Raw genomic sequence first — 9,783 nt, forward strand, 5'->3', positions numbered from 1 at the left:
GTTGTAATACAGCTTGCGACAATTTCATAATTTCAGGTTCATATTTAACAGGAGCTCCTTGTGAATTTAAAAGTCCTCTCTCTTTCCAAATTGCCCCATGAGCATGAATGACTCCAAAGGCATATTTTGAATCAATATAAATATTAACTTTCTGTCCAGCGCTTATTTCCAAAGCTCAGATCAAAACAATTAATTCCGCCTTCTGGGCTGATGTATTGGGAAGCAAATATTTTGCTTCCAAAACACGGTCTCTGGTCACTATTGCATATCCAGCGTGCTGCTTTCCTTCGGACACGAAGCTACTTTCATCAGTGTATAGTTCTGAATCAAAATCCTAAAGAGGAGTATCCTGTAGATCAGGCCAGCTAGAGTAGATCTGTTCGACGATTGCCAGGCAATCATGATGCAATTCACTATGTTCCAAGATTGGTAGCAGAGTCGCCAGATTTAAGATGGTAGACATTGAAAGGGTGACATCATCTTGTTCCAACAAGACAGCCTGATATTTAGCCAGCCCGCTGGGAGAAATCCAATGGTGTCCCTTGTTCTCTAGGAGAGTTATCACTGCATGGGGTACAAATACAGTTATAGCTTGTCCCAAAATCGGTTTCCTGGCGTCTTTGATCAAAATCACGGCTGCAACAACAGCTCTCAAACAAGCAGGCAGTCCTTTACTGACTTCATCCAACTGTTTAGAGAAATACCCCACCGGTCTCTTCCAGCTTCCCAGTATTTGAGTTAAAACTCCCAGAGCTACTTGCTGTCTCTCATGCACATATAATTGAAAGGGTTTTTCCAAATTTGGAAGCCCTAATGCAGGAGCTTCCATGAGTCTTTTCTTGATTTCATCAAACCCCTTCTGGCATTCTGCAGTCCACTCCAAAAGTCCTTCCGGACCTTTGGTGGCAGTGTATAGTGGTTTAGCAATCAATCCAAAATTAGGAATCCACAACTGACTCCATCCAGCCATACCCAAAAATCCTATCAACTGCTTTTTTGATGTAGGACAGTAATCCTGCAGATTGCCTTCTTCTGTTCCGCATTTAGCTCTCTTTGTCCTTTCATGATCTTGAATCCCAGATATCTGACTTGATCCTTGGCTATCTGGGCTGTTTTCTTGGAGACACAATACCCTGCAAGTCACAAAAAATTCAACAGACTAATGGTGGCCTCAAGACACTCATTGTAATTGCTTGAACCTATTCATAGGTCATCAACATATTGTAACAATGTTATATGCTCGTTAGCACCTTGCCACCATTCCAGTCCTTTGCCAATACATTACCAAATAACGTTGGGCTATTCTTAAATACTTGTGGTAATACAGTGCAACACAAATGAGTCTTCCGCCTGGTAGTCGGGCTTTCCCATTCAAAGGCAAAAATGAGTTGACTCTGTCCACAGAAATACAAAAAAAAGCATCTTTTAAATCTAAAACAGTAAAATAGACATTATTTCCAGGAATGGAAGCAAGTAATGTATACGGATTTGGCACCATGGGGTAGACGTTGACAGTGCAAGCATTTATTTCTCCTAGGTCTTGGACTAACCTATATTCTTGAGAATATAGGCTATATAGAATATAGGATTCTTGACCTCATATAATTTAGACAGATTCTTAGGTTTCTGCATCCTTGTTTTGCTGATTAAGGATACCAATTAAACTCAGACAGCAGAGTGAAAAGAGTAGGCGTATTTTACTCAAAGTAACTAATGTAACAAAATAATACAGAAAACATACAGTAAGAAAAGACAGAACAGTGCACTTAAACAAATAGGAAAATACAGGGTAATGCATCAAATCATTACTACCTGAGAGAGAGAATAGTGATTAAGAAAGATCCATCACCACTTGCATACGTTACCATCATCCAGATCCGCAGTGGCTGGGCAGCCCCGGTTACAGCGAGGATTTGGAGAGCCTGTCCCGGCAAGTGGGAAATCCTACGCGGTGCGTCCACCCGTAGGTGAGGCTTCCAAAGTCGCTGTGAGCGGGTCCAGCCTTATATACCTAAAAATCAGCAAGCCAGAATAGCTGGCACCTTTGTTTTGAGTGGAAACATCTGGATTCACTCTCACATTAGATTCACCCAGAGCCTGGCCAGGGCTCAAGGGAGAAGCTAAGGGAGTTTCCCTGCTTATCTAATTTATTTATGTTCTTTTTAGAACAAGGCCACACATCTGGTCCCAAGGCCGGACAGCTGGCCTTGTTAACTTGCCTCTACGCAAAGAAGAAGAAAGATACATTCAGGATAGACATGTTTTCATTACATTCATCATCAGTAATGAGTATATGATATCTAAGCTACATCTTTCATTAATGAGCATACATATTTTGTTAATGACTGCATACTAAGTTAGCAGCTTTGGCTTGGGGCCTGTTGTTCAGGCTTCAATACTCCAACACTTTAGCACTTTTTACATCAGTATAGGTGGTTTTTTTTTATAACCTAGTACAATACCCACTAGCACAATGGTTATCAGTTATAAAATATACAGGATTCATCTATAGGTCAACTCTGGCTTGGGCCTATTGTCCAAGCCTTAGCACTTCAATCCTGTGCTGAATTCCTTATAAAATATACTTTTGATACTCTTTTATTTTCTGCAAGCCCCCACCTGTATTTGGATTCCACCCAGGATTTTCTCTGGCTATATAAATATTCATGTCAGGCACCCCTCCATGTTTTTGGGTTACTCCTTCCTTAGCCTTTTCACCACCATTCTCCTCTCCTCTGTTGTAAACAAATACTCTAAAAGGGCTTGCACATCACTCCAATTTGGGTTGTGAATCATCATCACAGTCTTAATATTGCTATACATTCCTTCCAGATTTTCTCAATATGAACCCAACGCTTGTTTCCAATTTAATAAATCAGATGTCATAAAGGGAACATGTACGTGCACTGGATTTCCTTCAGGCTCCACAGCTTGCCTTAGGGGAGCTTCTATACTAGGGTTTTGACCTCTTGTTCTCCCAGCCACCGGACTACTAGGTTTGTCCTTGTCCAAGTCCTCAGAAGCAACCCTTGGGGGTGCTACTAACAACCGCACATCCTCATCATCATCCGTCATCTTGCACCCCACACAACAAGATTTATCCTTTTCAGTTTTCTCAGTCAGATAAATACTATTCTGGTACTCTGAATCAACCAAACCACACTTTTTTCTAATATCTCAATCATTTCTCAAAGAAAAAAATAAATCCACATATGGGACCTCATCCCATTTATCAGTTCTCTGTCAAAACAACATTAATTGCAATATAGTATTATACTTAATAGACCAATTTTTGGACCATTTCTCCCTATCTTCCAATTGATATTGTGACCACTATTGATTACAATACCATTTTAATTTATCCTTTGTCATTGGGTCCCCACCAAATTTATTCCAATTTTTCAGGATGCATCCCAAGGGGAAACAAGGGGGAATTTGTTGAGAAGTAGTACTGCCCATTTCGTTACTGAATAAACCAGGTAAATGTGGGACGTCTCCACCGTAACTGCCGCATATCTTTTTCAATACGCCTCATGCAGATTTGTTACTGCTGCATATCAATTTCAGTACACCTTATGCAGACTTTCCAAAAAAAGGTTGTAGCGTATTCCCCCATGAATACGCCTTACACAACCACCAAACAAGACCCAAAAGTCCTTCAAATGCCTGCTACTTCTCACCAAATCTTCCCCCCCTTTTCTTAAATTTCTGTTTAGAAAATACCTCTTTTTCCAATAGCATTGCACTGTTGAGTCATTTACCGCCTGACACCGGATGGGATCCAGAGGAGTCCCTGATCAACAGGTCCATGCATGCTGGAGTCCTGTCTGGTCTGATTCTCTGCTGTTGGGTACGGCAAGACGATCCGGACTGTTGTCCCAAAAATCAGGGGGTCATCACCCAGTGTGCAGACGCCTAATTCACAAACAGGATGGAGGTATGTTTCCTTTATTACATGAATGTGCATGCACAGGTGCCTGTCCCAAGACAGCACACCATCGTCCTGAAAACTACAACTATTTATACACACAATCTACACATGTTCAATACACTGATACATACCTACTAAGTGACTGTGTTACCCGAAAAGCTGATACGTGCCCAGCGTGCAATAACCCAATCTTAACACGCTCAGGAGAGATATTGTATTTATTCAGGCCTGGGTGCTCAGTGGACTTTTCCACAAATCAAGCACACCAACAACAGGTTTTCATGCTCCTTTTATACACAAAAATCAGAGATTAGTACTTTTCCATAACATGCCCATTAGATACTGATTGGTTAGTGATTAACATACAATTATAATACAGCTTACCTAATGCTTCTTCTACTACACATGCTCAGGGGAAGGGTCCTAACCTAGGCAGGGGTCTTTCTGATCTGTGGGTGTGTTTTTTAGTATTATAATGAAGGCAGTTCACTTTCAGGACACTCAAAAGTTAGTTTCATTGTCAAGTTAAGTAAGCGAAGAGTCACTTTGCCAAGTTGTCAAATAACTCATCCTCAACGCAATCCCATACATTGTCTTTATGGTGCAGGATGTTCTAGTTATCTTCTAGGGTATGGAGAACAAAACCTATTCTTTATAAATTTCAATGTCTCACCTGACCAATCTTATTATTATCCCCAGGTGTGCAGTAACTATAGCTACTAGCATAATTAACCATGGCTACTAGTAAATATGAAGTATACTATATCAATTGGTCACAATCTCTACGCTTAGTATGTAAATTAGCACACACGCCTAGTTTGCCCTCTCTGCCTTCTTCTTTTGAGTCTGCAGTGTAATTAGAGTTGGTGTTCCATGGTTCAGTGGTTGCAATCTCCCCCTGCTGGAATTACCTTTTGCTTAGGTTCCTCATAATTTGCCAGACATAGGCAGGTGTCACGTCCCGCTCAGACGAGGGGGACAAGTGACTCAGATTCGCAAATCCCCAATGGAGCGGACAACAAGTCTCCAAGTCTAAACATTTATTAACTACTCACAATGTACTAATTGAACACACGATAGTTGGCTAAGTATATAGCAAGTTGTGGCGAGCAATATAATATGCCTTGCATTGCTTAATAGGAAAGGGAAAAGAGGGAGATAGAGGGAATGGGGAAATACAGATCACCGGTCTGGGTTTCTGCGCAGCTCCTGCCGACGAGGGTTCCGGGAGGCACGGGAGACATCCGTCTTTTTCGCTGGCATCCGTCTTCTTCGCTTCACTGCACTTTCTCTCCTCGGGGCCGCGCCACCCCCCCCACCCCCCCTTCTTGATTTATACCCACTTTCCTTGGGTCCATCCCCTAGGTCGACCCACATACCTACGTATCCCATGTACGGGGAGGGGTGAGGTGTTTCATGGGATGATGTAATTAGCATGATCATGTTAGCCCTCGTTAGCATATTGAGGGGTGTTAACTTTAATATGCATTTCGTGGATAATGAAGCAAAGGTCATTCACCGGACAGATGGCCCTTGAAGTTTTGGCCAGGTGCACCAGAGCAGAGCCGTCCTGTCTTCACAGGGCTCCCTCCTCCAGTCCCATCTTGTGTTATTCGGGCAGCCTTATCAGCTTCGACCTCCACAGAATGCACCCTGTGACTCATAGTTTTGTCTTGCGAGTGTTTGAGGCATTTCTTCGATCAGCCTCAACTTTTGCTTTCTCAGGCTGTTTTTCTTAGTTTCTCACAGGCCTGGTTTCTCGTCTCTCACAGCAGGTTGTTGCAGCTCGCTGTCTCTACTTCCCATTAATCCTACCTAGGCTCCTGCTATTTGACATGCATATACAGTATTGGATTGTTTCAGTTAATAATTTTTTTCTATCGTTTTCCTAACAGCTAATCATTTGGTTCTACAGTGTTCCTAACAAAACTGTACTGTCCTCTAACCTTTCAACATTTCTTTTAATAATCCGACATCAAGATGGTGGGCTTCTTGTAAGTTAAAGAAAAAGGAAAGATTCTATGTGCTGGCTACTAGACAGTTGTCTTAGAGCAGCAACAGATATGATTGATGAGTTGAAAGGGAAAAATGTACAGTTGAAAAAGGAAATTGAGGAAAAGGAAAATGGAAAGAATACTTGGGAAGTAAAGTGTAAGCAATTAGAAATGCAAAATAGACTGCTTGAGTCAAAACTCCAGCCTCAGATAACTGCAGAAGCTGAAGAGTGCAGGAGGACATTGTTGGAAGATACTATGGTAGACTCAGTTAAAGTTTATTGTGCCATGCATGGATGATGATGATTGGGATGGGTATATCTGGAAACCAGCAGACCCTGATATCCTCCCCTCAGGGCCAAGTGATAATGAGGATGATTCCCTGCCCTCTTGGCACTGCTAATCAAGATTGAACAACACAGCACGGCTGCAGGGTGTCCTGGTTTAGCCAGGATAGGGTTAAGTTTCCCCAGCAGTGGGGGGGAAGTTCTAGCCGGGTTATTCATATATCATGCTAACGTCACATCCTGGCGCGAGCGCGGGAAGAATCGGTGATCGCGTGGGTTGGCGCAGCCGGTTCTCTCACTGCTGTATCGGTATATATTTTGCTCTGTTCATTGTTATCACTATTACTGTTATTGTTGTTGTTTATTGTGTTGCTGTTGCACTGTTGTATTAAACCTTTCCTTAGCTCACTCTCGGGGCTTTGTATTTCACTCCCTTTGTGGGGGAGGGGCAGCGGCCGCGTGGTCTCAGACCCCGGCAGGGGCTAAACCATCACAACTTTGGCGCCCAACGTAGGGCTGGAGAAGACTGAGATAAGGACAAAAGGAGAAGGTGTGTTAGAGCCATCTGTTAGGTGTAATTTTTCTGCTTTTATTTGCATTTGTCTGATAAGAAACGTTTGCAATGCTGACCAATTTGCTTGCGTGGTGGGGCTGGATTAATCCTTATATCTATTGTGCATTCCCAGTGCTGGTGTTTGTTCTCGGTGGAAAATGTCTCAAGGGTCTTGTTTTGCTGTACTGGCTGCAGACTGCTTATAATATGGTTGTATCACTGCTTGTGGGGGTGAACCGGTACCTGTTTGCTGCCTGGGCTTTTGTTAGGGGTCTCACCCCCTCTATGGGTGAGCCAGGGGAAGAGATTCTCTTGGTTTTTGAGAGTTTCAGCTATCCCTGGAGCCTCCTGGCCACTGTGTTCGCGGCACAATGCTTTCTAAATGTCTGCCAGATCTTGTTTTGGGCCATGCAGTACTTCTCCAACAATAGCACCACCCGGAAACCTGCCCAGAGGGCAGATAGTTGTAAACGGCAAGGTGTGTGGGAAAAGATGGGCAAGTGCCTGAGTCAGTGGTCACCCCCAATGCTTTGGGATTTCACTCCCGAACAAATGGAGAGTCCTGATAAATTGGTGGAGCATTTGGAAAAGGTGTGCTGCCAATCTGACAAACCCTAGGAAACACAAATCCTTGCGATGTGCTGGGGGCTTGCCCATGCTTACCGTGTCTTTTTTAACACCGTTCACTGCCCTCAAGGGGGAGAAGGGGCTGCAGGATCTGAAAGTGAACCTACTGGTACAGCAGCTGGGCCAGGGGGACAGGCAGTGCCAGTACCAGTCGCCTCCACCAGCACAGCAGCTGAGCCAGAGGGACAAGCAGTACCAATATCAGTCGCCCCGATACAGAAAACCAAATATACCAAAAAATCCCCTCGCGATGTAGAGGGTGATAATGAACCAGGCCCATCACGAGAGCAGGAGGAAGAGCTGGAGGTAACCATCCGATCTCTATCCCTGAGTGAGTTGCGAGATATGCGGAAGGATTTTAGCCGCATTCCAGGCGAGCAAATTTGCACCTGGCTGCTCCGATGCTGGGATAGTGGAGCTGCTGGTTTGGAATTGGAGGGGAGAGAGGCCAAGCAGCTGGGACCTTTAGCCAAGCAGGCTGGTATTGACAAGGCAATAGGGAAACAGGCTCAAACCCTCAGCCTTTGGAGGCGACTCCTGCTCGGTGTGAGGGAGAGGTATCCCTACAAGGATGATGTTCTATGTCGGTTAGGCAAGTGGACCGACATGGAGAAAGGCATTCAAAACCTCAGGGAAATGGCTGTGTTTGACATGGTCTATGGTGATCTGAATGATGAGCAGTCACCAATGGATCCAGATCAGGCCCCTTGCACACAGTCGATGTGGCGGAAGTTCCTGCAAAGTGGACCAGAGGCACATTCCAAAGCATTAGCAGTAGCGTCCTGGTGGCGAGACACCCAGACTCAGACAGTGGACGAAGTGATTATCCAGCTCCGGCAATATGAGGGAAGTCTCCCTTCCTCCCAACATGCTTTGGTTTCAGCTGTAGAGGAACTGTCTCAGAGGCTCCAGAAAGTGGAACAGGACATGTCCTATGTTCCACCTGCACGGGCCGATGTCTCAGCTATTAGAAGCAGGTGCTTCCCCACCCAAGAGAAGGGCAGTGGAAGGTACACACCACGGGGCACCCTGTGGTTCTTCCTCCGCAACCATGGGGAAAACATGAGGAGGTGGCATGGACAGCCCACTTCCGCCCTAGCTGCACGAGTAGAGCAACTGAAAGGGAAGACCACCATGAAAGGGGAGTCTTCCAAGAGAGATACAGCTCCAGTGTCTAGTCGGAAATCCCCCAGACAGAATAGAATGGCCAACACTATGCTTGACCCTCTTGAGGGGACCAGGAAGTCATTCTTGCAGGAGTCACTCTTAGATCAAGTGAGTGATGGTGAGCAGGATTAGAGGGGCCCTGCCTCCACCCAGGTGGAGGAAAGGGATAATCGGATTTACTGGAAGGTGTGGATCCGATGGCCTGGCACATCAGACCCACAAGAATATAAGGCCTTGGTAGACACTGGCGCACAGTGCACCCTGATGCCATCAAGCCACAGTGGGGTCGAACCCATCTGCATCTCCGGAGTGACAGGGGGATCCCAACAGCTGACCCTATTAGAAGCTGAAGTAAGCTTAACTGGGAAGGACTGGCATAAGCACCCCATTGTGACTGGCCCAGATGCCCCGTGCATCCTAGGTATAGATTACCTCAGGAGAGGGTACTTTAAAGACCCAAAAGGGTACCAGTGGGCCTTTGGTATAGCTGCCCTGGAGGAGGTTGAGCAATTGTCCACCTTACCCGGCCTCTCAGAGGATCCCTCGGTGGTGGGGTTGCTTAAGGTTGAAGAGCAGCGAGTGCCAATTGCTACCAAGACAGTGCACCGGCGGCAGTACCGCACTAACAGAGATTCCCTGGTCCCCATCCATCAGCTGATCCGTCGACTAGAAAGCCAGAAGGTGATCAGCAAGACTCATTCACCTTTCAACAGCCCTATATGGCCAGTGAGAAAACCTAATGGCGAATGGAGACTAACCATGGACTACTGTGGCCTGAATGAAGTTACGCCAGCGATGAGTGCTGCAGTGCCGGACATGCTAGAGATCCAGTATGAGCTGGAGTCGAAGTCAGCAAAGTGGTACACCACAACTGACATTGCTAACGCGTTCTTCTCCATCCCAATAGCAGGAGGGGTATCCAGTACACCTGAAATCGATTGCCCCAGGGGTGGAAACACAGCTCCACCATTTGCCATAGACTGGTCCATACTGCACTGGAGAAAGGTGGGGCTCCAGAACACCTGCAGTTCATTGATGATATCATTGTATGGGGGGACACAGCTGAGGAAGTCTTTGAGAAAGGAAAGAAGATAATTGAAATCCTCCTGAAGGCTGGTTTTGCCATCAAGCGACAGAAAGTTAAGGGGCCTGGAAGGGAGATTCAGTTCCTAGGAATAAAATGGCAAGATGGGCGTCGCCACATCCCAATGGAGGTGATAAACA

The sequence above is a fragment of the Strix aluco genome, chromosome W (assembly GCF_031877795.1).
Source record: "Strix aluco isolate bStrAlu1 chromosome W, bStrAlu1.hap1, whole genome shotgun sequence".
In the NCBI taxonomy this organism is placed as follows: Eukaryota; Metazoa; Chordata; class Aves; order Strigiformes; family Strigidae; genus Strix; species Strix aluco.